Source organism: Lithobates pipiens, unplaced genomic scaffold (assembly GCF_037356315.1).
Source record: "Lithobates pipiens isolate NorthernLeopardFrog02 unplaced genomic scaffold, aLitPip1_a1.2 Scaffold_25, whole genome shotgun sequence".
NCBI classification, from domain to species: domain Eukaryota; kingdom Metazoa; phylum Chordata; class Amphibia; order Anura; family Ranidae; genus Lithobates; species Lithobates pipiens.
Window position 1 is genome coordinate 208021308 of NW_027507787.1, and position 27604 is coordinate 208048911.

The following is a 27604-nucleotide window of genomic DNA, read 5'->3' on the forward strand; positions in this document are numbered from 1 at the left end:
CAGCACAGCAAACCTATCAACACCTAACACCTATACCAGTCCTGAAAAGAACTTTTGTGTACCAAATAGCTAGTGGTTTATCTCTCCCTACTCCACACAGGAACCTGTCCCTATCGTAACAGAAGAAAGAATGTAAAATGGCCACCGGATCGGGTGTATTTATAGGTTAGGGGGAATGTACAAGTGTCCATGTGCTGTCATGTCTCAATTGGCTGTCCTGTATCACATGATAAACGTGTCACCAAAGGTTAAAGTTCTTGTATACATTAAACACGTAAGTCCGCCGCGGCGAACGACGGAAAAAGGCGTTCGAACGTGCGGACCGCGAATGTCGGAAATTCGCCGCGAAACGACCGCCGGGCGAAACGTTCGTCCATCACTATTAGTAATACAGGTATTACCTTAGGCCATGCGGTCTACATACATGAACATCTTTATGATGACTTTATTATAAGGCTCTTCTCCCACATTGCGGAAGATCTGTGTGCCTTACTTTGCCTCCCTCGTTTGCCCACATATAATATGTGGGAGATCGAAGGAAGTTCCTCTTCCCCTGAAGGGGATCCATATCCCTTCTCACGGGAAACCTCTGAACATACCGTATCTCTATGTTGAATCACATTATATATTATCTAATCATTTCTGTTTTAAACTTTTTCTTCAGAATTTACCAATTTCTTCCTCTTCTTTACCTTCTCAAAGTCCACATGGGTTGACTTAACTAACCAGAACAGCACATTACCTGGTAAGTCTCATCTCCTTAAATCAGATACCATAGCACCGTTAAACATTCTTTCCCTGGATGTTCAGGGAATTAACATACCCCAGAAACTAAACAAAGCCTTCCAAACATTCCATGCCCAGAAAGCACACATAGTATGCTTACAAGAAACACATTTCAATAACAATGCTACCCCTAAATTTATGTCTCATTTCTAGCCACAAACTTTTACAGCCTCAGCCACCACCAAACAAAGAGGCACCCTCATAGCCTTTCATTGCTCCACAACATTTACCCTCCAATCTCAAATTGGATCCAGAAAAAAAAGACCCAGAAAGGCGTTACATAATCCTCACAGATACAGCGATTACTGTTATTTCATATTCTGAGCCCAACAAACAACCAACTCCATTTTTATCATATCTACTACAAGTTGTGAATGACCATAAAATAGAAACAGTTATCATGTGTGGCAACTCCAATCAGGTCCTTCTCCCATTCTTGGACAAATCTCCAAACACCCCACCCCTGAAGACATATAAATGATCCTTTTCCCAGCTCCTGTCCAAATATAATTTAGTCGATTCTTGGAGGGAATACAATCCGACAAAACGAAGATACTCATATTATTCGCACCCTCACCAAACATTTACTTGGATAGTCATATTTCTGACTATTGATATGATACCGGAAATACTTACAACTGACATAGTCCCTATCCCATGGTCTGACCATAATACAGTACTCACCTCTATTGCATCCACAATACCTAAAGCACATGATTCTACTTGGTATCTCCCACATATCATGCTCAATCACCCAACCCACTGTCTAGTCATTGAACAAGCTTTAAAAGAATACCTATCACTTAATACCAGCCCAGATATGCCCTCATTAACACTCTGGGAAGCACATAAGCCCATGTTGCGTGTTGCGAAAACAATTTGTCTTATTCAAACGGGAACGAAAAATTCTTGCTTGAATTAGAATCTGAATTCAATACCGCCTTTATATCCTATCAAGACAATCCATCACTAGTTACGAAATCCCATTTAGATAATGCAGGTCTGGCATATTACTTATTCCTAACTGAATCTGTTGATAAATCCTTTAAACACAATTATTTTATGAAATCTAATAAATCAGGTACCTAGGACGCACACTTAATTCATTAAATAAATCATTCAAGCCAATCCGCTTGAAACTATCAAAAGATGCATATACAACTAACCCTGTCAAAATTGTTCAAAAACTTCACTCCCACTTAGCCTCTTTATATGCATCAACTAATGACTTTGACTCAAACGCAGCAGATGCCTTCTTTTCTAGTATAAACTAGAGTTATCTCTAAACCAATAGAACCTATCACAGCAGAAGATGTAACCAATGCCATTAAAGAACTAAAGATAAATAAAAGACCAGGCCCAGATGGTTATTCTGCCTTATATTACCGAAACTTTTACAGAAACCCTCTCGCCCATTTTAGCCAAAGCTTTTAATGTAATACTAGAGGGACGATCTTTAGACAAGAATCACTAACGGCCATTGTCTGATCCCCAAACCTCTTACTGATGATATTTCTTGCACAAACTATGGTCCAACCTCTCTTCTAAACTCGGTTATTAAAATCCTCGCAAAAATTTTAGCAAAAAGACTTAAAGGGATTGCAAAGTTAATTTTTATTTTTTTGTTTAAATAACAAACATGTTATAATTACCTCCACTGTGCAGCTCGTTTTGCACAGTGTGGCCCCAAACCTGCTTTTCTGGGGTCTCTCGGCGGCTGTCTCTGCTTCCTCTCGCAGGTACTTCTCACGTTCATGCGAGCTCCCTCGCATGGTGAGAAGCATCTGCGGGCGCGCTCCCGTGATACAGCCGGCAGCTATAGCCACTCGCTGTATCAAATGACCCCGCCTCCCGGCGCTCCGTGTTAGTGGATGTGATTGACAGCAGCGAAGGCCAATGGCTACTCTGCTTTGTCATCCATCCACTCCAGCCAATCAGCGGCCAGGCTGAGTGGTGAAGAAGGACGGCGGGGGCGAGCGCAGGATTTTTGAGGGGTGAGGTAAGTAAAACGGGGGGGCTCGGGGCGCAGGCAGAGTGAGATGTTTTTTCAGCTTAATGCATAGAATGCATTAAGGTGAAAAAACATTTACCTTTACAACCCCTTTAACAGAATCATAGGCAATCTAATCCACAGAGTCCAAGTAGGCTTCATGCTGACTCACTAAGCTGGCGACAGTGTACGTCGGGCAGTTCTTCCAGCACATATGGCTAAAGCTCGCCATATCCCTTCTTTCCTCCGTTTTCTCTCTCTTAATATCAAAAAGGCCTTTGATTCTGTATCTTGGCCATATTTACATTACACTTTACAGAAATGGGGTTTTGGTCCCCACTTCCTGAAATGCATTGCAGTACTATACAATAAAATCGAACTCCTTCATTATTTGCCCTTTTAGTGGAACCCCTAGCCCAACAAATCAGATCTGATCCAACAATCACTGGTATAGAATCCAGTGGATATCGACATATGCTCTGTATGTTTGCAGATGATATCTTGTTATTTCTGTCATCTTCACAAGCCTCAGGTCCTAACCTCCTGCCCATTTTTAACAAATTTGCGATGTTTTCTGGTCTCTCAATTAATCCTAAAAGATGCACAGCCCTCGATGTATCTCTCTCCAGATTGAAACTGGACTTAGCAAAAAATGTGCTTCCATTTACTTGGGCTGAAAAATCTATTCCTTATCCCAGAATTAATTTAACAGCCTCTTTTTCAGACCTTTTCTCAGCAAGTTACCCCGCAATCCTGAAACAGATTACAAAAATTGGCAAAATCAACGCAAGCAAGTAGAATGACAATCCTGCCAAAACTATTATACTTAGTTAGAGTTTTGCCAATACCAATCCCTTCCTATTATTTAAGACTAGTACATAAAAGATCAACAACATTTATTTGGGGCTCCTCCAAACCACGTATATATTTCTACACACACTGCATCTCCCTAAATTAAAAAGGGACCTCAGCTTTCCAAATTATTAAAACTATTATAGAGCGGCACATATTGCTAGTCTCTCCAAATATCACGCAACACAAGAAATTCTCTTATGGGTGATCATAGAAGCATCAGAATGTGACCCTCTCTCAATTTCGAACCTATTATGGCATCACTCCAAAGATTGCAAGGGCTGAGTAATCCTATCACCAAACATTATATATCCTTATGGGACAAACTTAAATTCAAACATCACATACAGTCTTCACACAACCCCCTTCTATCCTTCCTCAAAAACCCTGTTTCTCCCAAATCTTTCAAAGCCTGGACCTCATTGGACATTATTAGGCTAAACAAATGGATCTCCCCCACATCCTTTCTCTCCTTCTTTGTGATACAATCTGCCACATTATGAATTATTAAAAACTTCTACTCACCCCTTGTAAACACAAATACCTCCATGTCCCAAATTACTAACTTTGAATCTACATGTCTGAAAGATCCCCACTCGAGGTATGATATCATCCATCTACACCAAAATTTCAGTTATTTCTGGCCTAGACAAACCACCTTAGGCCCGTAAATGGGAGGAGGACTTGGAACGACCCTTGGAAATTGCTGATTGGTCTAAAATGTGGTCTGCAACTAAATCTTCTTCACCCAACTTTCTGGTGGTAGAAGCTAATTATAAAGTCTTGACTCCTTGGTACCTTGTACCCTCTAGGTTGGCCAAATTTATACCTACTCATTCAGCTCCATGATTCTGGGGTTGTCCAGATTTAGGTACTCTCCTGCCCATATGGTGGCCCTGTCCGACAGCCCAAAAATGTTGGAAAGAAATATTTGAAATTGCCTCCAGAATGTTTGAACTAAAGTTGCAACCAGATCCTGCCACTGCAATACTTAATTTGATACCAGATTGCCTAACACATAAGCAATTCAAACTCTTTATTCAACTCCTTACAGCTGCAAAACAGACGATCGCAAAGGTATGGAGGACCCCTAACCCAGTGATGACTGAGGCAAAACATAGACTGATGCCTCATGCCAAAATGCTGGAGATAGAAAGAGACCAAATTCCCAAATTTGAAAAAACATGGAACACCTGGATAAAATATCACCTACCAATTCAGTCCTCAAGCCATGGTAGCTGATAGACATATTTAAATATCTGAATTTTGTAATTACAGATCTCTAACAATCTGGGAGATTATATACTCGATTGTGTGAAAATCTGAGTGTTTACAAAATCACTCTGTGGCGTGCCCTGGTGCTTGAGTCAACCCTGTGGACTTACTTTTTTTCTTACTAGTTACTCTTCTTTTTATTTTTTGTTCCTTAAACGCATTCTCTTATTAAACATAATCTATGCATTTCATTTACCACAATATCTCCAAAGGGTCTGGTTCAATAAAATAGAACCAATTCTACTTCTATATAGCCTCTTCCAAACCCTTGGATAGCTAGTTGCTATATACTAACTGAAATATATTGTATTAATACTCCTTCTATACACAAATTGTATACCAATGAGTTTTATTATTCTGTTATTATATTATCTCCTATATCTAACATGTACTCGATATTCTTGTTATCAATTGTTCAATTAATAACAATTTTTGACAAGGAGAGTCCTAGCTCTCATCCAGTAACGTTTCCTGACATTCACCCTTCTCCAGGGGTCAAGTCCTGGGGAAAAAAGTGTGGGAACTCCCACCCAAGATCCACTCCCCCACCAAAAAAAAATTAAAAAAATGATACGCTCATATGCACGAACACTTCAAAAGTCGTATTTTTCATCCAATTTTCGTATTGTGTATATGAAGCTTAACTGTTAGTACATAAAAAAAACAATCCTCAATAAACATAAATACAGTAATTCTCTGAATAATCAGCATTCATTCAATTGTGCTTCCATGCAAATGTGAACATCATGTTCTGATCTTTGAGGAATTTTATTTTGTATATAGAGTGTTTATGTGGTGAGTTTACACTTTTCATTGAACAGAGTTTGGATAACACAGGGTTAAACGGAAAGGTCATAAATTAACTGCACATTATCTGGACAGAATGCTTGGGGAGATAGTGATGTGTTCCTGCTTAGGAGATGTATGTTAGGGGGGCTGCAAACTCTGCAGGGCTCTAACACACTCTCGTTGCTATTCCAACCCTTCACATATTTCCACATAAACTTCCCTCCTGGCATTAAACTTGGCCAGGTATTGTGCTCAGCTTACCACCCCAAACTGATGTGCCTCCCTCAGCTCACCTCTCTCCCTGCATGTCCTGTGAGCAGAATAGCTAATCTACCCGTCAGCTAGACCTAGACCTGATCTACCCGTCAGCTAGCTGTGATTGACAGGTAGATCGAAGCAGAAGCTGTCATGGGGCCCCCTACTGGAAAAGCCTGCATGGTCAGGTATGTGGCACTTACTATTGTGAGCTATGTCGGCAACTGTTGGTGTAGCACCTGCCACACAGCTCGCATACTTCAAAGTCTTGCAGGACACTGCTGCTAATGGGAACTGAGTTCCTGTTGTGGAAAAAGTACAGGAACTCCGTTCCCACGCATTCCCGCAGGACTTGAGCCCTGCCCTTCTCCTCATCTCCCCTCATCCCATCTCATCCATGCACAAAAAGCCTTGTATTCCTTTCACAGAATTCAAGGCATTTTGAGAACAAAAAAGGGAAAGTCCTGTCGTTTACCTACCCCTCCTTTCTTCCTGTCCATTTGCAGAACACCTTGCATTCTGTGAAAAGAATACCAGGCTTTTTGAATGGAGGAGAGAAGAGTAGACGGGTGCACAAAATGATCCTTCACTTTGACAGCCACAGCACTGGAAGAAAGGCACAGAACATGAAAATGCAAATAGTTTTGTAAATATAAACTGCTAAATACCTTCTCTCTTTTTTTTTTTTCCACAAAATTTTATTGATATAAGGAAAAACAAGCAAGTACATGTTTCCATGAGAGTTTACAGAGCAAAAAGACATATGTGGTAATAACATATACTTTAAAGTAGACGAGCTAGAGTGGTATCAAAACAAGTGAGATATAAGGCCACATTTGTAATCAATAAGGGTAAAATGAAAGAGAAGACAAAAAAAAAAAACTATAGTCTTAGAGACGGTGGTCCCCAAAAGAATGGATTACATTGTAAAGTGATTCTAAGAAACCTATATTGCTATCTTATACTGTAAGCAAAGGAGTATATCAGACAATAGTAGTTGTGATAAGTATGGAAGGGAGGGGGCGGGACAAGAGGGACAAGGGTACAAACAAGGGTGTTCAGCCAGATAGGTGTGATATAATTAGCCAGCACTCCTAAGGTATGCGTCTGTAAATTTAAAACGCTGCCAGTCATACCATGTCGCAGTAAATTTGGAAACTGTTTCATGCGAAATGCTAATCAGTTCTTCAATGGCCTCAGTGCCATTCAATCTGCGAAACCACTCAGCCTTCGTTGGGACAGAAGAGGTACCCCAGTGACAAGGAATGCATTGTTTAGCTGCATTGATCATGTACATATTGAGAGATCTAAGGTACTGCCGTTTGGGGATGTCGGTGTAGTGAAGTAAGTAGGAAGCAGGGGAGAAATCATTGCGCTGGGATGTGACCGCAAGGATGATTTTGTGAACCATCTTCCAAAAATTCTGGATGAGAGGGCACAATCACCAAATATGGAGCATGTTACCCTCATCCGCACCACATCGCCAGCATTTATCCGAGCAGGAATTTGAAAACTTATGGAGCAGTGAGGGGGTCCTATACCATTTTGAAAGTATTTTATATCCGCATTCTTGTATTGCTACATTGAGTGAACCCTTGTGTATGTAGGTACAAATTGTGGACCAGTCCGAATCCAAGAACTTAACGTCAAGTTCCCGTTCCCATGAGGAAAATGGCGCGCTGGAGAATGCTGAGCTACCTGTGAAGAGTGATGAGTAGAGGATAGATATGAGGTGTCTCTGAGGTATAACTTGGGAGCATAAATTCTCGAATGTGTTTAGTTCTCTCGCCCAATGTTGTACGTTATTCCTTCTAGACAGGAAATGATGAATTTGTCTGTATGTCCAGTTAGGGATGCGGTTGGGGAACGTTTTAGTGTTCAGATCCTCCAGGGAGAGGAAGGAACCTCTTTTAGTAAAAAAGTGTCGAGCTTGGAGGTCTTTGAAAGGCCAGATGTGAGTAAGGAAATCGCTGCTCATTCCTGGGGGAAATGCCGGGTTACCACGGAATGGAGTAAGAGGGCCTATTTCTGGGTTCAGTATAATAGTTTTAGCCACTTTGTGAAATGTAGTCAGTGTGGCTCCAATCAAGGGGTGTTGTTTATTGTGCATTTGAATGTGACGTGGGTGTATCCAGGGTAGCGAGCCTAGAGGTTGTGGAGTGGTGGAGTGCTCTAAGATAACCCAATCTTTCACGTCCTGATGTATATTCCAGTCCACTATTCTGGATAGATGAGTTGCCCAAGAGTATCGACGTAGGTCAGGGAGGGCTATTCCACCTTTATCTTTGGGAAGAGTAAGGCGAGCAAATTGGATTCTGGGCTTTTTGTGTTGCCAGATGAAAGAGGAGCAGGCTTGTCTAAAGGAATGGAAAAAGGAGACTGGAATATGTATCGGAATCCTTTGCAACAAATAAAGAAAATGCGGTAAGATCGACATTTTAAGGAGGGCAGCCCTGCCAAACCAGGAGATCCGTAGGGCATTCCACCTTTTAAGATCATCCCTGGTTTCTTTCAAGGCCGGAGCAAAGTTTTCTTGGAAAAGGTTCGAGAGAGATGTGGGTAATTTGATGCCCAGGTAAGTAATTGAGTTTTTAGCCCAATTGAAGGGAAAGTTGGATTGGCATTGTGAGACCATTTCCGTGGGTAGGGTTATGTTCAAGGCGTTGGATTTAGAATAGTTTATTTTCAGATTAGAAATGGAATGAAAAAGATCTAGGTCGTTTAGAAGATTGGGAATAGAAATGTGTGGATTAGTCAAAAAAAGTAGGAGGTCATCGGCAAAAGCCGCTAGCTTATAGGTGGGGTGTTTGATTGTGATGCCGTTAATGTCTGGATTAAGCCGTATTTTGTTGAGCAAGGGTTCTAGGGTAAGGACAAAGAGTAGGGGCGAGAGGGGGCAACCTTGTCTAGTACCATTATGAAGCTGGAAGGCGTTCGACAGGTGGCCATTGACCCAGACCCTAGCGGTAGGTCGAGTGTACAATGCTCGTATATATGACAATAATAGATCCGGGATGCCTATAGTAGATAAGACCAAATCGATATAGTCCCAGGCCACTCTGTCAAACGCCTTCTCAGCATCAAGAGAAAGAAAGAATCCCTGTTTATTGTTAGAGGTTAACCAATGGTGAATGTTCAATGCTTTTATGGTATTGTCCCTTCCTTCCCGTCCTGGAATAAATCCTACTTGGTCTAAAGAGATCAGAGAAGGGAGAAGGGGTAACAGTCGGTTTGCAAGGATCTTGGCATAAATTTTTACGTCCATGTTGATGAGCGAAATGGGGCGGTAATTTGTAACCAGGGATGCATCTTTGCCTTCCTTCGGTAAAACCGCAATATGTGCTTCGAGCATTTGTGGGGGGGCAGATGGATTGGAGTCAAAGGATCTTAAAGCTGCTAGAAAATGAGGTTGAAGTATATCTTTAAAGGTTTTGTAATACAGTAATGAGAAGCCGTCCGGGCCAGGAGCCTTTCCGACTTTCATTTCCTTCATGGCTGTTGCAAATTCTTCTTCCGATAGAGGGGTGTTTAGACTTTGGGTGACTTCCGGTGAGAGTGGAGTGGGGCCATATTTGGAGAGAAAATCTTTGATTTAAAGTTTCCTGGCATCTGGATTATGGGTGCTTTTGGGGTCGAGAGGTAGATTATACAGGGCTTGGTAATATTCCACAAATTGTTGGGCTATGGCTTCGTTGGAAGCATGAGTGGTCCCGCGTTTGTCGTTTATGTGGTGTACCGTGGTGCTTTGTTTTTTATTTTGAACCGCTCTGGCTAGGAGACTACCTGCTTTGTTACCCTGTTCATAGAAAAGTTTGTGTCTCAAAATATATTGCCTCTTAGTCTTTAAGTGTAGTTCTTCCAAAAGTAGTTTCCTAGTTTGAGTTAATACATGGTAGGTTTGTAAAGCAAGGGTCTGTTTGTGTGTGGCCTCTAGTGAGCGTATCTGAGAGGTAAGTTGTGCGATTTTGGCTTGGCGTTCTCTTTTAATGTTGGCAGACAATTTTAGAAGTTCTCCCCAGATAACAGGTTTGTGGGCTTCCCATTGGATTAGGGCGGGAATTTCAGGGATGTCGTTAAATTGGAAGTACTCCTTAATGCAAGTGGAGAACTTGTCTATGTTCACTGGATCTTTTAGTAGGGAGGGATTTAGTCTCCATGTCTTAGTCGTGGTGGTTGTGTCTGGGAACACTAATAGGATGGTGGTCCGAGAATGTCATGGGTTCAATTGTGGCTTCTTTTAATAGGGGGATATCGGATTGAGAGATGAAAAAATAATCGATTCGGGAATATTTTTGATGGAGAGGAGAGAAATATGTATAATCTTTATCTTGCGGATTCAGCGTTCTCCGGGTGTCATGAAGCATGAGATGTTGGAGTTGTAATTTGATTTGTTTTAAAGCTTTGTATGTTATGGCTGAGGTACCCGAGGATGTGTCCAATATCGGGTTGAGGGGAATGTTAAAATCCCCTCCAAGAATTAAAATACCTGATGCAAAGGAGGATAGGAGGTCACATATAGTGCGGAAAAATGTAACTTGGTTGGTATTGGGAGAATAAACATTTGCGATTGTGATAGGTTTAGAGTGAATGGTACCTTTAAGGAATAGGTATCTCCCTTCAGGGTCATATAGAGAGTCTATCAGCTTAAAAGGTGTATTTTTGGAGAAAAGAGTTTACACTCCTTTTGTTTTAGATTGTTTGAAATACCTTCTCTCATCAGCATTATATATTCCCGGGGCGAATCCTTCGTTTCACCAAAGGGTGGAGGTATATTTGTTTGCACTGTATGTGCATTAGGGTGCCAATTAGAAGAAATGGCAATGCATGTATAAAGCTGTCAATAATGAGCATTACTGTGTATGCAAAGGGTTAAATCCTGCCTTAATGAGATTAAAAAGTGTTTTGATATAGTTCATCTAAGCTTCAAGGCTTTGTCTCTCATCATTATAATTTCCAAACAAGTTCAATCCCTGGTTCCCCTTTATCAATTCCATCTTTTGAGTTGACCGTTTAAATTCACAACATGCTGTCCATTCAGAGTCCTGCCAATTGGAAGCTCTTCTTGGAAAGAAATATGTACCAACTGTCTGCCTATTATCTGGTGAGGCACTTGTAATTTGCTATGGAAATGGGATTCTTGGCCTGCCAGCTACATCTTTGTTTTCATTTTTTGTGGACATATAGTATAATTAACACGTTGTTGCATGATGACTGAGAAGTAATAGTAGAATATTAATAAATGTGCTAATGGAATAGACGTGCAACTGTAGGTCATATAATAAAATTACCTGAGTAATCATTATTCCGTATTGTACTGATAAGCGTGCATCTGCAGTGTGATCTTTGTACAGCTCAGTCTTTGATAGTTAACGTGCAGCCTAAGCCAGAGCCAGATAATTCTTGTTTGTACAGTCTGCGGAATAGTTTATTCGAGAAATAAAATGCTACAGAGCGGAGATGATCTATAATTTACAAAAAGGAAAATGTCATGTACTTTTCAGTAAGTGCCTATTTTAAGTTGTTATTGTAAAGTTTACCTGAAAGCAAAGTGTGCCATAGTGGGCCATAATGTCATGATTTTTATTTCAAACACCGCTCCCTCAAACAGTTAGCAGTTTGTCAGTAAAATCAACATCCCTGCTGAACAACCTCCATTTTTTAATCCGGTAAACCAGGGCTTGAAAATTTTTTGCTTTAAATCTAGGAGCCAGCTAAAAAAAAGTTACAACCCATTTTTTTGTTTTGTTTTTTTAACCACTTGCCTATGGGGTGCTATTTCCCCTTCCTGCCCAGAAGGGGAAGGGGGGATTAACACGGATTACTCCCAGTATATCACCGTGTAATACCAGTGGAAATGAGGACTGTCTTGATACCACAAATAGAACAGAAGTAAAAATTACAATAATTTTTTATTTAGAGAAAAGTATTTAGACATTAAAAACATTAGTTAAATCCTTCCTGCCCATGCCAATTTTCAGCTTTCAGAGCTGTCGCACTTTAAATGGCATTTTTATCATTTTCTTTCACCCAAATAGCTTTATTTTGATGGTATTTAACCACTTAAGCCCTGGATAATTTGGCTGCCCAAAGACTAGAGCACTCTTTGTCATTCATCACTGCGTCACTTTAACTGAAAATTGCGCGGTCGTGCGATGTGGCTCGCAAAAAAAATTGATATATTTTTTTCCCCACAAATAGAGCTTTCTTTTGGTGGTATTTGATCACCTCTGCAGTTTTTATTTTTTGCGCTATAAACAAAAAAAAGCATACATTTTGAAAAAACGCATTATTTTTTACTTTTTACTTAAATGGGACTGGCAATGAAGGGGTTAACCACTAGGTGGTGTTGTAGGGGTTAAGTGTATCCTAGGGAGTGATTCTAGCTGTGGGGGGGGCTATGTGTGACATGACACTGATCACCGCTTCCGATCACAGGGAGCGCTGATCAGTGTCAGTGTCATTAGGCAGAACGGGGAAATGCTTGTGAACATCAGCATTTCCCCATTCTTCCTCTCTGTGAGACAATCTCGGGTATCTCCGCGAACATCGAGTCCGCAGGACCCGCGATCACACTCACGGAGGTTGCGGTGGGCGTGCACGCATGCTTGCAAACCGCTTCCTAAAGGGCAACGATATGTTAATCTGCCTGTACGTGCCCTTCTGCTGACGTATATCGGCGTGAGCTGGTCAGCAAGCGGTTAATCAACACTGGGTTTTTTATTTTTTGCTAAACAAAATGAAAAAAAAAACATTTTGAAAAAAAGCAAAAAAACCCTTTTTCTTAATTTCTGTTATAAAGACATTTTTCTTCTTCACTTATGTGCAGTGACGAGGCTGCAATGATGTTGCTGCATTAAGGCAGCATTGATAGACACTGATGATGTAGCACTGATGAGGCTGCACTGATGAGGCTGCACTGATGACGTGACATTGATCAGTGCCCTGATTATAAGTGTAAAATGTCCCCTGTCACAGAATAGCCAGTTATCGGCTTTCCTTTCACCGCACTGTGGCAGTGCTGAGGAAAGGAAATGTCAATAACGAGCATTTCTTTACATGTGATCAGCTGTGACTGGACACAGATGATCACATGGTAAAGGGCTGCTGTGATTGGCCTTTTAGCTCAATCTGTGATCAGCTGCATCTGAAGGACACAGTTATCACAGAGCATGCCCAATGAGCACCCTAGGGGGGGCAAGGTTCTGAGAGGATCTCAATAGAGGCCCTCCCAGAACCCTACGACCAGGATGTAGCTGTCTTTCGGCTTTAGCGGGGTTGGCAATTGGGAGGAGAATGTGGATGGCTGACAAAAAGCCCAGGCACCAGGATGCAACTTCTATTTGCTATGATGACCTGGCGCCAGGGATTTGTCGATCCCTGCAGTAACCTTGATAACTACATGGAGTGTTCATTGTTTTTTACACTTTGCAGCTTGAGCTGAGGCTTTTGCCAAGTGATACACTCACATTGCAAGTAGTTTAGACATTGAAATTAAGGTTTCTCATCATTCCCCTGACTCTGTCCATGAGTGTATGTTGACGCCCAGCTCTTGTCCCAAGGGGTCATTGCGCCTTCTACAAACAGAGAAACTTTTTCAAGGTTTGTATTAGAACCTTTTTACAGTTCCCTGAATGAGCTGAGGAGCCCAGCCAATCTGGATCTGAAGACTAAACATGTTCCTCACGGTTCAAAGGTTTTACATAAAGCAATATACTCAGTGAAACCATGCTGGTGGAAACAATCCAAGAATGAAAAGCTGCCAGCAAGCTATAAGATATTAACCATAGCTATTAAATACAGTATACCAGATGTGATGCACTAATTGAGCCTTTATCAAAACATCTATAACATACATATTACACAATAAACTAAATTGAATAAAGAAAGTCCACACGTGTGATTCTTCACAAATAGGCAAAGTGTGCACACAAATGTCCAAATTCCAGCACTGTGAATCCCACTCCAATTGAATCTCCACCACCTTGAGAGCACAGCAGAAGGCTTACCAGATACTGTATATATGACTCAAGTTTTAGAGAAGTCATATATTGCATGATGTATTTCTAACCCTTAATAGGCAGGGCTCAGGCTTCTATTGAAGAGCTACCAAAAGGAACACCATAGTTCACTTTTCAGCATCCCGTGCCCCAGAAGACCTCAACAAAATGTGTAGGGCAGAGCTACGTATAGGGATATTATCACCAGAAGTGCGATTTGTCAGTTTGTTACATTTTTATACAGCGCAGTTTATATAGATATAAGTACATTCACTTTGCTTTCTTAAATTGTTTTAATAGGCTTTATTCTATGTGGAGTGTATAGTCTCCTATCTGACCATATTTCTCAGCATTGAGGACAGCATTTTTTTCAGGCAACACTGAGAACTGTAGAGACAGTGGTCAGCAAAGGAAACTTAATGCAACAGATGAAAGACACATCATTCTTATTTCTTTTCAACACCGAAAGATGTCCAGCAGTGGCATTAGCACAGAACTGGCAGAAACCAGTGGGACCTGGGTCCACCCATCTACTCTGAGCAGTCTTGCCAAGAGTGGTCTTCATGGAAGAATTGCAACCAAAAAGCCATACCTTCGACATGGAAACAAGGCTAAGTGACTCAACTGTGCTTGGAACATAGGAAATGAAGTACAGGAAAAATGGCAGCAGGTGCTCTGGGCTGATAAATCAAAATGTGAAATATTTGACTGTAGCTGGAAGCAGTTTATTCCCCCGAAGGGCTGGAGAGCAGCACGATAATGAATGTCTGCAGGCAACAGGGAAGCATGGTGGAGGTTCTTTGCAAGTCTGTGGCTCCATGTCTACAAATATAAAAAAGTAAACAGGACTGTATAATTTACAATATAGTGTACAGAGTTCATAGGTAAAAACTGTGTAAATTAGAACAAAGGATATGGCATGCAGAGGCTAGGACTATGTTAGTGTATACAGTTCAGTGGTCATGGCTATGTAGCATGCAACATAAAGTATGGAGTGAATCATAGCATATAGAGTTCAGTGGTCAGGACTACCGGTAGGTAGCATACAACTGGATTATCCTGTATAGTGCAGTGGTCTGGACTGTGTAATGTACAAAATTGTCTAGAACTATTGAGTGTACAAAATATTGCATACAGTGCTGTTACGTGTCACACCTTGCATCGTGCAGTGGTCAGGAGTAACTGTCTGCATATGTTGCTGTTCATTGTAGTGGCACAGGGTGGGTTGTCAGCGACCGGGGAAAGACAAGTAAGTTGTGCCCCTAACCTGTGGACTTTTTAGCACTCCGTGAATCCCTTCCACTAGTTCTGCTGTGACGGATTATTAAGGGCTCCCCGTTCTTCACAGCCTTAACCTCTGGCTGCCCACAGCCTTTTATTATTCATTGAGGCAGGCGTGGGACTTTTCTGCACCCCTCTAGATGTTGTGCCCTCCCCCACTCTACGCTACTGGTTCATTGTGGCCCCATTTATGTGGCTGGTCATTGTGGCCCCCTCAGCAAACTGCATTGTAGATCTGTACTTGCTTCTGTTCTTTAAATGAGATAGGACAGCCATACCGATGCACTTGCTTACTATAATCACATTATAGTAATTAAAAAATACTGCATCTATTTGGTGATTTACATGTGCAATATTCTTGCCAAGTTTCTCACAAAAGATAACACTTTGAGTCTTTGCATAGGTAGTGTGTTTTGTGACCATACACTTTTGAACAGCATTCTGGCAAAAGCTCTGGACTAGTTGCATGAATACTATTGTCATAGTTACCAGGAAAAGTGACCCTGTTTGACAGCAATGGAAAGGTAATTTTAATAACATTACGAAATGGACAAATGAGTTCCATTATATTGTCTTTTAATTAAAGAAGTTTTCTTTTAATGAAGAAAGGAAATGGGGGGGAAGATATAATATATAATGTCATCGCTGTTAGGCTCTGTGCTCCAAATTGCTACAAGATCCACTGTCCTGAAAATTGTAAGTCACAGGCAATCTGAATACTTTTTTGTGGATTTTGAAGGTGGTCATTTGTTCTGATTTGTAATGAAATTTGTGATAAAAATTATAATCTGTGAGGATTCCTTGTTGCAGCTGAGGCCTGATGAGAATTTAATGAGGTGGAAAATACATGAACTAATATTAATTAATGCAAATGTGGAGAAGGAGCAGCGGGATAAGTATGGTATAGAATATATCTTCTTACACTGACTGCATTACAGTCGACTTGTTTCTTCTACATCTACCTTTCGATGACTTGACTACTAAATCTCTTCTCAGCAGGAATAAAAATATTGGAGCTTTATGAAAGCTATGAAGGGTCCTTTTGACTGTCATTGATATGCTTACTGTACCTTCTGTGCAACTTTCTGTAATGGCTGCAGTTTCTTAGCGAGCACCAGGGATTCCTAACGTTTGGCGTGACTGAATGGTTCACAGAATCTCCCCACTATAACCAACATTTTTGCTATAGGGTATTTCATGCTTTTACCATTTTGTTTCCAGGCTAAAAAAAATTCTAAAATTTTAATTTTTTTGGTCATAATAAAAGCTAAGATTAAGGTATACATATCCTTAGACAAGGGGAAGCTACCATTGCCGACCTCCTAAAAAAGGTTAGTTGCCTGATTGCTATGGTGACATGGAAATATGTTTGTAAAAAAATGATTTTACTTGAAAAAAATATCATGTGTCTTTTTTTATATTAACCAATCCATGTGATAGCCATGCCAGGGCTAACCCGGTGATCAATCCCTTAACCTTGGACATATAGAGCTTCCCCTTACTCTTTGTTTACTCGTTTAGTCTGCCCTCATGAACTTAACATCCCTAGACAAATCTCTATGATATATTTCTATATAAATCTTGCTTTGCATAACATCCACTGCTACACTATATTGTCAAATGTTTCTCCACCCCAAACTTGCTCAAGCATGACTTTATGGACCTTGCTCTGTGCACTGGTCCAAATCATTTGGTGGAGGGGGGAATTATGGTGCGTGTTTTTTTTTTTTTTCAGGGGTTGGGCTTGGCTCCTTAGTTTCAGTGAAGGGAACTCTTAAGGCGTCAGCATACCAAGACATTTTGGACAATTTCATGCTCCAAACTTTGTGGGAACAGTTTGGGGATGGTCCCTTCCTGTTCCAACATGACTGGTCCATGACTGGTCCAAAGCAAGGTACATAAAGACATGGATAAGCAGGTGGGGGGGGGGGGGGGGCTGCACAGAGCCCTGACCTCAACCCGATAGAACACCTTTGGGATAAATTAGAGCAGAGACTACGAGCCAGGCCTTCTTATCCACATCAGTGCCTGACCTCACAAATGGAAGAATGGTCAAACATTCCCATAGGCACTCCCCTAAACCTTGTGGACAGCCTTTCCAGAAGAGTTGAAGCTGTTATAGCTGCAAACATGCATAGCTGCAAAAATGACACCTCATGGCAGAGAACTCTCTTAGGATCTGAAAAAAATAATTGTTGCTCTACATAAAGATGGCCTAGGCTATAAAAAGATTGCCAAGACCCTGAAACTGAGCTGCAGCATGGTGGCCAAGACCATACAGCGGTTTAACAGGACAGGTTCCACTCAGAACAGGCCTCGCCATGGTCAATCAAAGAAGTTGAGTGCACATGCTCAGGGTCATATCCAGAGGTTCTCTTTGGGAAATAGATGTATGAGTGCTGCCAGCATTGCTACAGAGGTTGAAGGGGTGGGAAGTCAACCTGTCAGTGCTCAGACCATACGCCGCACACTGCAACAAATTGGTCTGCATGGCTGTCATCCCACAAGGAAGCTTATTCTAAACATGATGCACAAGAAAGCGTACAGTTTGCTGAAGACAAACAGACTAAGGACATGGATTACTGGAACCATGTCCTGTGATCTGATGAGACCAAGATAAACATATTTGGTTCAGATGATATTAAAGTGATTGTAAAGGCTCATATTTTTTTTTTTTTTAAATAACAAACATATCATATTTACCTCCACTGTGCTGCTCGTTTTGTACAGAGTAGCCCTGATCGTCCATTTCTGGGTTCCCCCGGTGGCTCTCGCGGCTCCTCCCTGCATCAGATAGCCCCCTAATAGGATGCATTAAGGTGAAAAACATGAGGGTTTACAACCCCTTTAAGCATGTGTGGTGGCAACCAGGTGAGGAGTACAAAAAAAACAAGTGTGTCTTGCCTACAGTAAAGAATAGTGGTGGGAGTGTCATCGTCCGGGGCTGCAAGAGTGCTGCCGGTACTGGGGAGCTACAGTTCATTGATGGAACCATGAATGCCAACATATACTCTGACATGCTGAAGCAGAGCATGACCCCCTCCCCTTCGGAAACTGGGCCGCAGGGCAGTATTCCAACATGATAACGACCCCAAACACACCTCCAAGATGACCACTGCCTTGCTAAAGAAGCTGAGGGTAAAGGTGATGGATTGGCCAAGCATGTCTCCAGACCTAAACCCTATTGAGCATCTGTGAGGCATTCTCAAATGGAAGGTGGAGGAGCGCAAGGTCTCTAACATCCACCAGCTCTGTGATGTCATCATGGAGGAGTAGAAGAGGACTCCAGTGGCAACCTGTGAAGCTCTGGTGAACTCCATGCCCAAGAGGGTTAAGGCAGTGCTGAAAAATAAAGGTGACCACACAAAATATTGACACTTTGGGCCCAATTTGGACATTTTCACTTAGGAGTGTACTCACTTTTGCTGCCAGTGGTTTAGACATTAATGGCTGTGTGTTGAGTTATTTTGAGGGGACAGCAAATTTACATTGTTATACAAGCTGTACACTCACTACTTTACATTGTAGAAAAGTGTCATTATTTCAGTGTTGACACATGAAAATATATAATAAAATATTTACAAAAATGTGAGGGGTGTACTCACTTTTGTGAGATACTGTAATTGACCTGGAGCGGATTTTTTTTTTTCCCCTGGTACACTAAAGCTTTGCTTTCAAGTATACCTGTCAACCAAATATAAAATCCATAAACCTACCTATGAGTAAATACACAGGATGCCTGTTATTATCAAGAAAACTGTGTGTTCTGTGTGCTGCTGTTGCTCTGTGAGAATTTCTGGGCTGGCTAAATAGAAATACAAATCCTTTGACACTCATAGCAGTTCACATATATGTATTTACATATATACCATATGACCAAAAGTCTTAGCCCTTGTACACACGGTCGGACATTCCGACAACCAAATCCATTGGATTTTGTCCGACGGATTTTGTCCGAAACTGGTGTTGCATACACACGGTCGGACAAAGTTGTCAGAAAATCTGATCGTTCAGAACGTAATGACGTTATTTCGTTACGACTGGACTACGTTCAGGCTAGTAGCCAATAGCTTTGGTCTAGGAATTTGATCTGAGCAGGCGTGGCACTTTGTCCGATCGGAATTCTCTACAAACGATCAAAGTCCGATCGGATCATGTTGTGGGAAAATTTTACAGCCCATCTCTAAAACTTTGTCGGTCGGATATTGTAACGGAAACAGTCGATAGAGCCCACACACAGTCGGATTATCCGACAACACGGTCCGATCAGACATTTTCCGTCGGAATGTCCAACCGTGTGTACAAGGGCTTATTCTGTAGGGTTCAATACTGAGTTTGCCATCCCATTGCAGCTATAACAGCTTCAATTCTTCTGGGAAGGCTGTCCACAAGTTTTAGGAGTGTGTATATGGGAATGTTTGACCATTCTTCCAGAAGCGCATTTGTGAGGTCAGGCACTGGTGTTGGACAAGAAGCCCTGGCTCACAGTGATCACGCTAATTCATCCCAAAGGTGTTCTATCAGGTTGAGGTCGGAACTCTGTGCAGACCGGTCAAGTTCCTCCACCCCAAAGTTGCTCATCCATGTCTTTATGGACCTTGCTTTGTGCAGTGGTCCAAATCATTTGGTGGAGGGGGGATTATGGTGTGGGGTTGTTTTTCAAGGGTTGGGCTTGGCCCTTTAGTTCCAGTAAAGGGAACTCTTAATGCGCTAGCATACCAAGACATTTTGGACAATGTCATGCTCCCAACTTTGTGGGAATAGTTTGGGGATGGCCTCTTTCTGTTCCAACATGACTGCACACCAGTGCACAAAGCAAGGCCCATAAAGACATGGATAAGCGAGTTTGGGGTGGAGGAACATAACTGGCCTGCACAGATATATATTCCTGAATTTACATGTACTGAGTATTTAGCTGTTTGTCTGGAGTTCAGCCTGAAAGCTCTTCCATACGTTTCCGTAAAAGCCCATCATAGTACAAACCCCTCAAGTGCTTCATTATTCCTGAATAACCCTTTCTTCTCTGTTACCAAGTGGCTGGCTTATTACTTTGTGTCCTATTTGTGTCAGATTATTGTTAGGAGCAAAATAGCTGTATCTGGTGGTTGGTGACATTTAAGTATAATTTTGATTTTGCCAAACAATGTTTATTAAGTTGGAATGTAGTTTTGCTGCAATTTAATATGCATACTATTTATAGTGTAGTAAATATATTGTAATTTTTCTGACACAACAAGCATTCATTGTGTTGTGATACTGGTTGCTGACTTAGCACTTCATACAATATTTGCAGTTCACTTGAAAATTTAGGGGAAAACAAATTAGTTTCTGTGTAGCTCCACTGATTAAGGAAGTTGACTTTTTTTCTGAAATAAACTATGTTCATAATAGAGTCTAGCAAGTGTAAATTTTGCACACTTAACAATGTTGGGAGATGTTTCTCTTAAAGCCCAAGATTTCGCTATTTACTTAACTGTACTCATTTTCTGTAGTGGGAAAGGTTAAAAAAAAATATTCATGTTTTTAATTGTGTATGATTTCATTAAGAATACTATCCTTTTTTTCCTGTATCAGGAACATGTCAGCAGAAAAAAAGGTGAAGATGTCATCGGTGGACAGAAAGGTACAGACAGCAATATATAAATAAATGTTTTTATTGTGGTTGGACTTTAAAAAAAAAACAAAAAACTGTAATCTTGAGAAAGGCATTGTGTTAAGTGTACATGATTTTTTTTCTTATTTGAAATGTGAAAAAAGCAACATTTAATTGTTCAAATCATTAATAAAATCATGTTGCCATGCTGTGTATAGATAACCGAAGCTTTGTATGGTTAAGCTTAGAGTACTTCTGTTTGAAAATGAGTAATTCGGTTCAACAATCATTTAATTAACATTCCGTTAGCAATGACTAATTGATAAGGTTGCAGCATTTTTAATAAATGTAGAACTCTATTTGCATGACATTTTCTATAACATGCCTAATGCCTCCTCACCCGGTATCTCCACTTACACTGAGCTTTAAGGATTTTGTGAAAGAGAACACAAAGCACCATTTAATAGGTTAGTGCACCCAAATATAATATTTAGTTATTGATGCAGCCTGGTGGGCTGACTCAGTTCCTGGCTTGTTGTACACCTTAATACACAACCATGAGATCCCCCTGCCATAATTCCCAAGTTTGCTGCTGTTCATTTTGAAGTTTTAGTTGTATGTTTTTGTATATTTCAGTGCCTACTATTGCATTCATCATGATATAAAATACATAGATCCAAAAGTGAACAGGGGCCCCATCCAACTGGTCACAGCAGGTGTGCAGACCTGGGGCTCATGCTGAGATCTCACCAAAAGAGAACTTGAAATATATAATCAGCGGTCAGGTGTTTTAATGTGGAGCAAAAGTCCCACTTTCAAAAACTACAATCAGGCAAGCTCTTTATTGCACAAAACACATTATGCAGGAGTGACATCATCCCATGCCTGCCAATGTAGATGGGCACAGTCCAGCTTCGGGAAGAAACCAGGTAAAATATGCCGGAAAAGGACATTGGACCATTGAAGGATAAGTATATATTGTGAGTTTAGCTCTGCTCATGTCCGCTTTATATCTCTACCAAGACCAAAATATTAGTATTGGCGTTTGCTAGCTCTTTTAAGCTAAGGCCCTTCTATCTGTATGACAATACAGATTTCAAGGTCAGTTTTTCAACTTTGGTTAGACACTTCTAGGTTGAATGAGATTCTTATATATCTTGGGCATATCAGACAGTATACCACTTCAGTTTCTGTGTACCTGCATCTACAAGGTAAAGGTAAAACTGTCAGACCTGCCAATTGTCGGCTCTACTTTACTGAAGGCTTCACATGGACATGTGTTAAATAAGGGTTACATTTTTGTCTGAGCTCGTGCCTCTATAAACGATTGCAATCTCTATGTTTAGCTCTTGCAATGTTTAATTTCCATGATGCTTTTCTCTGCTTTTCTGAAATAGAAAAGGAGTAGATTGTGGCGCTAAACCTAGAACCTCTATATTTTAATAAAACCCCATCCACAACGTTGATTTGCGTGAAAGAAAAAAAAAAAAAAACTTTTTTGATAATGTGTGTCTTTTCATGTGCACCCCTATTTATATATACTCATATTTATATGTTATTGTGCCTAGAAAACCCCAGCAAGGGTGCCAATACAAATTAATTAAGTGGACAATGATAACAGTAATTATAAACTGAATAAATGGTGATATTAGTCCATATAGTAAAGTGTCTAGACAAAAATAAAGTTCCAAGGAAATTAAAAATTAAAAGTGACCATCAGACATTATTAGGTTCAATTAAATAATCATTGAAAAAGTGTCCCATGCAGAGATAAGAGAAAGTGACTAGTGCAAAAGTACTGATATCTTCAGTGGAGAGAACAGCTTTCCCCGGTGCGCTTTTCAGTGATTTGGTAATATGATTGCTCTCACCAGAATTCTTACCCCAATTGGGGTGGATAGGTTTTCACAGTATAAGCCACTGTGCTGCTGTCTGGCGTTTGCTGGTAATGCGCTCGGGGGTGCTCGCTCTTCCAATCGTGTTAAATATGTAAGTCATAAGATATCGCTTTGTTTGTTTACAATAGCCGCCGGCCGCTGTTAGCTGTGAGGAAGATGCACGTAACGTGGCCACGCCCTACGCATTTTGTCAGAGTGACGTCTTCTGGAGACTGTCATTGGTTCATTACTTGCCCATGAGATATCACAGAACCATGTTTTAAATTTACAGCCAGGGCCATGCTTGAGGGTAAATGCCGCCAGAGGTGCCACACAGTGTCATTTTGCTGTGAGACTTGTATTGTTGTCATTGGTTGGTAGGATGCAGGCCCTTTGGACCACCTGCATCAGAACAATTGATAATGCTTTGCTGCCCATGGGCTGAACATACACAGAGCTGAATATTCAGTGAGGATGACGTGTTCAGTATAGACACCCCTGCCTCATTGCCATCCCCCATTATGTTTGCCTCAATAGCGGCATGACCCTGTTTACTATACATTTTCGTAGAATTTAGGAATGTCAGCACCCCAGGTGATGTTTCTATCGGCTCTCGGGTGCTGCCTGTAAGGGAAACCAGCAGGCAGTGAAGCCTTGCGTCATGCTGCGCTTTCTGAATAGTCCAGCTGCGGGGGGGGCGAACTTCTGAGTAATCTCGCCACGGCAAGATCACTAAGAAGTGGGGATAGATACCTGGTACCCACCCCCCACCCCGAAAGGTGCCAAATGTGGCACCAGAAGGGGGAGGGGAACCCACATCCAATTTGCATAAGTGTGAACCCAGCCTTAGAAGTTCTTGGCAAGCAGTGGAAGACAAATCTCTGAAATATACTTGTAGACCATCTCTAAATACCAAGGGCAGTCTCAGGATTTGAAGTCGCTCTTAAAGAAGAATAGTGCAGGACACATGCACACAACATCCTCAGCACAGTAATGCCCAACATAGACAATACTATATATATATATATATATATATATATATATATATATATACACTAACCCGATAGGACTGCTACATATTACTCTGTACTAGGTATAGCATTAATGCAGTGGATGACACTGGCTGTATTCCCAGAATAGGACTCTCAAGAATCAGAGAAGGCCAGCAGGTGTAGTGTCCAGCTTACTTGCTTCCAATAAACTTTTCTTGGAGGAACGAAGGAACTACAGAGAATCGCTGTGTGGCCTTACTGTTTTGTATTGCATTTATATGTAGAAGGAAGCTCATGTACACTGACTCATTTGCAAAGCATCATTAGAAATTGTTATAGAATGTACTTGACTGTTGAGCTGAAGGTCCATAATATGTATAACATACCAAGTTCAAGGTATCCACTGAGTGGCAGTGCAAAAACCACGAAGATAAGCATACAATTATTTCTTTTATTTTTGTTTTTTAACAAGTTAGAAAGTGGGAGTGGGTAGAACTATGGGCAGAAACCTGTTTAATTTAGAAGTTTACCCTTTTTTTTCTACAAATTTAGCAGATTTATCAATAGCCAGAAATCTGTCTGCTGCAGGAGAAGAAAACAAAGCTTAATAGCTGATAATTTTATCCCAAGCCTGAATAAAAAATCAGCCTTTCATGAAGCACAAATTACATTGGGATTGCGAGTCCTCTTTGTAGGATGGGAACTGTGACAAATTCACTTCCTATCTCTCTTTTTTCTAAAATAATGTTTACATTTATAAATGTACAGCTTTTATTTTAACACCAATATATTGTCCTGTGTTGACAGCTCATTTGTGTAGACTGACCACAAAATTATGTTTATTTTGAGGCTGTCGCTACTATCTTTAAAGAAAAAGTGAAAAAATATATAATAACCATAATATTCACAAATGTATATCAAGGTTTCTTTAGTTTCCTAATTGTATATTTTCAAAGTGGTTGTAAACCTTCATGCCTCATGCACACCGAGCGTTTGCTCATCTCCCCTGAATTCCCTTTCCCCTGGCAGCAGAAAATCTGCTTTAAAAAAAAACTAGCTTTTTGCACAGGTGTTTAGGCGCATCAAGCGTATGGACATTCATTCATTCCATTGGCCAGGATATTAATAAATTGTACACATTGGGATGTCTAAATGCCCAAGCTCTCAAAACGCCTAACATTTAGGTGCATTTACAAGCCTTTAGGAGCATCAAGTGGTTTTATGCTGAAATGCTTGTCTCCTGAATGGGCTGTTGATGTGTTTTTTTTTGTTTTTTTTCAGCCAGTAAAGGCTCCTCTTCTAAAACACCCATGGGACTTTGTTGCAGCCAGACAAAAAGAACAGAATATATTGATAAAAGGTAAATGTTTATTGTACAAGTTCATAAAATATACATATTAAAATCCACAGGTTACTATGGATGTACAATAGTATACATTGCCTTCCTATACAAAGGTGAGAAGAACATGTAGATGCACATTAATTGCGGAATGCATGATAATTCAACCAACAAGGAAAGAGGGGAATTGGTGGTTGAATTATTAGGAGATGTAGGTTGTTAAGATTAGTGGGAATCAATGAGGACTTTTGAAGTACAGTGGTGTGAAAAAGTGTTTGCCCCCTTCCTCATTTCCTGTTCCTTTGCATGTTTGTCACACTTAAGTGTTTCGGAACATCAAACCAATTTAAACAATAGTCAAGGACAACACAAGTAAACACAAAATGCAATTTGTAAATTAAGGTGTTTATTATTAAAGGTGAAAAAAAATCCAAACCATCATGGCCCTGTGTGAAAAAGTGATTGCCCCCCTTGTTAAAACATACTATAACTGTGGTTGTCCACACCTGAGTTCAATTTCTCTAGTCACACCCAGGCCTGATTATTGCCACACCTGTTCACAATCAAGGTATCACTTAAATAGGAGCTGCTTGACACAGTAAGGTCCACCAGAAGATCCTTAAAAGCTACACATCATGCCGAGACCCAAAGAAATTCAGGAACAATTGAGAAAGAAAGTAATTGAGATCTATCAGTCTGGAAAGGGTTATAAAGCCATTTCCAAAGCTTTGGGAATCCAGCGAACCACAGTGAGAGCCATTATCCACAAATGGCAAAGACATGGAACAGTGGTGAACCTTCCCAGGAGTGGCCGGCCGCCCAAAATTACCCCAAGAGCGCAGCGACGACTCATCCAAGAGGTCACAAAAGACCCCACAACAACGTCCAAGGAACTGCAGGCCTCACTTGCCTCAGTTAAGGTCAGCGTTCATGCCTCCACCATCAGGAAAAGACTGGGCAAAAATGGCCTGCATGGCAGAGTTCCAAGGAGAAAACCACTGCTGAGCAAAAAGAACATCAAAGGTAGTCTCAATTTCTCCACAACACATCTTGATGATCCCCAAGACTTTTGGGACAACATTCTTCGGACCCATGAGACAAAAGTGGAACTCTTTGGAAGATGTGTGTCCAAGTATATCTGGCGTAGAAGGAACACTGCATTTCATAAAAAGAACATTATACCAACAGTAAAATATGGTGGTGGTAGTGTGATGGTCTGGGGCTGTTTTGCTGCTTCAGGACCTGGAAGACTTGCCGTGATAAAAGGAACTATGAATTCTGCTGTCTACCAAGAGATCCTGAAGGAGAATGTCCGACCATCTGTTCGTGTACTCAAGCTGAAACGAACTTGGGTTCTGCAGCAGGACAATGATCCTAAACACACCAGCAAGTCCACCACCGAATGGCTGAAGAAAAACAAAATGAAGACTTTGGAGTGGCCTAGCCAAAGTCCTGACCTGAATCCTATTGAGATGTTGTGGTATGACCTTAAAAAGGCCGTTCATGCTTGAAAACCCTCTAATGTAACTGAATTAGGACAATTCTGCAAAGATGAGTGGGCCAAAATTCCTCCAGGACGCTGTAAAAGCCTCATTGCACGTTATCGCAAACGCTTGGTTGCAGTTGTTGCTGCTAAGGGTGGCCCAACCAGTTATTAGGTTTAGGGGGCAATCACTTTTTCACACATGGCCATGATGGTTTGGATTTTTTTTCACCTTTAATAATAAACACCTTCATTTACAAATTGCATTTTGTGTTTACTTGTGTTGTCCTTGACTATTGTTTAAATTGGTTTGATGTTCCGAAAAACTTAAGTGTGACAAACATGCAAAGGAACAGGAAATGAGGAAGGGGGCAAACACTTTTTCACACCACTGTATGTTGGTGACCAGTGCATATTTTAGTGAGTTGGCGAAGATGCCAGAAGAGAAGGAGAGATTGTGAGTTAGAGAGTGTAAGATAGAGCCAGAGGGTGACTGTGGGTAGGTGGGCATAAGAAAGAAGTTTAGCAATCTCATCTATAGTAGCAGGCTTGAATGAGGAAAGTATTCTGTACCTGTGGGCATGGATTGTTAAGTTGGGGAGATCTATGTACAGTAAATATTTCATCACAAATTATATCAATCATATTTTTTAAGTGATTGGCGATCTCCTGGGCAGTGAGTGAGTTAGTAGGTGGAGGCAGTGGAGGACAAAGCAGAGAGTTAAAGGTAGAGAAGAGTTGATGGGCACTGGATGAGAGGGTGTCAATCAGATTGATAAAATAAGTCTGCTTGACAATGTGGAGACAGGAATCGGAAAGCCCTTAAATATATATGCCCAGGATGTCTTTGTGTCTCCTAAAGCCTGAGTCTGTTCACCCCAAGGTGTCCAGCTTGGGGTCCCTTATATTGCCTAAACCAGCCAAGGCTTTCCCTGGTAACTCACCAGTAGAGCCTATTATGTATAGGGGCTGACCTCATCAGGAGAAGACTTTTACTAATCCAGCAGACTCTGCAGAGCTTTGGTTGAATCCTCAATTTGAGCAAGTCCTTACTAGATCAGTCACACAGATTGGATTACCTGAGCCTGACATAAA

The 27604-nt window shown here is 41.0% G+C and overlaps 1 long non-coding RNA gene across 1 annotated transcript; it reads left to right on the plus strand.

The window, feature by feature from the left end:
• Positions 1–11326: 11326 nt before the first annotated feature.
• LOC143929987 (uncharacterized) lies at positions 11327–25047 on the plus strand. Its single transcript, XR_013262682.1, has 3 exons — positions 11327–11447; positions 20800–20848; positions 24969–25047. It is a non-coding gene; the product is annotated as an uncharacterized LOC143929987 (long non-coding RNA).
• Positions 25048–27604: the final 2557 nt, after the last annotated feature.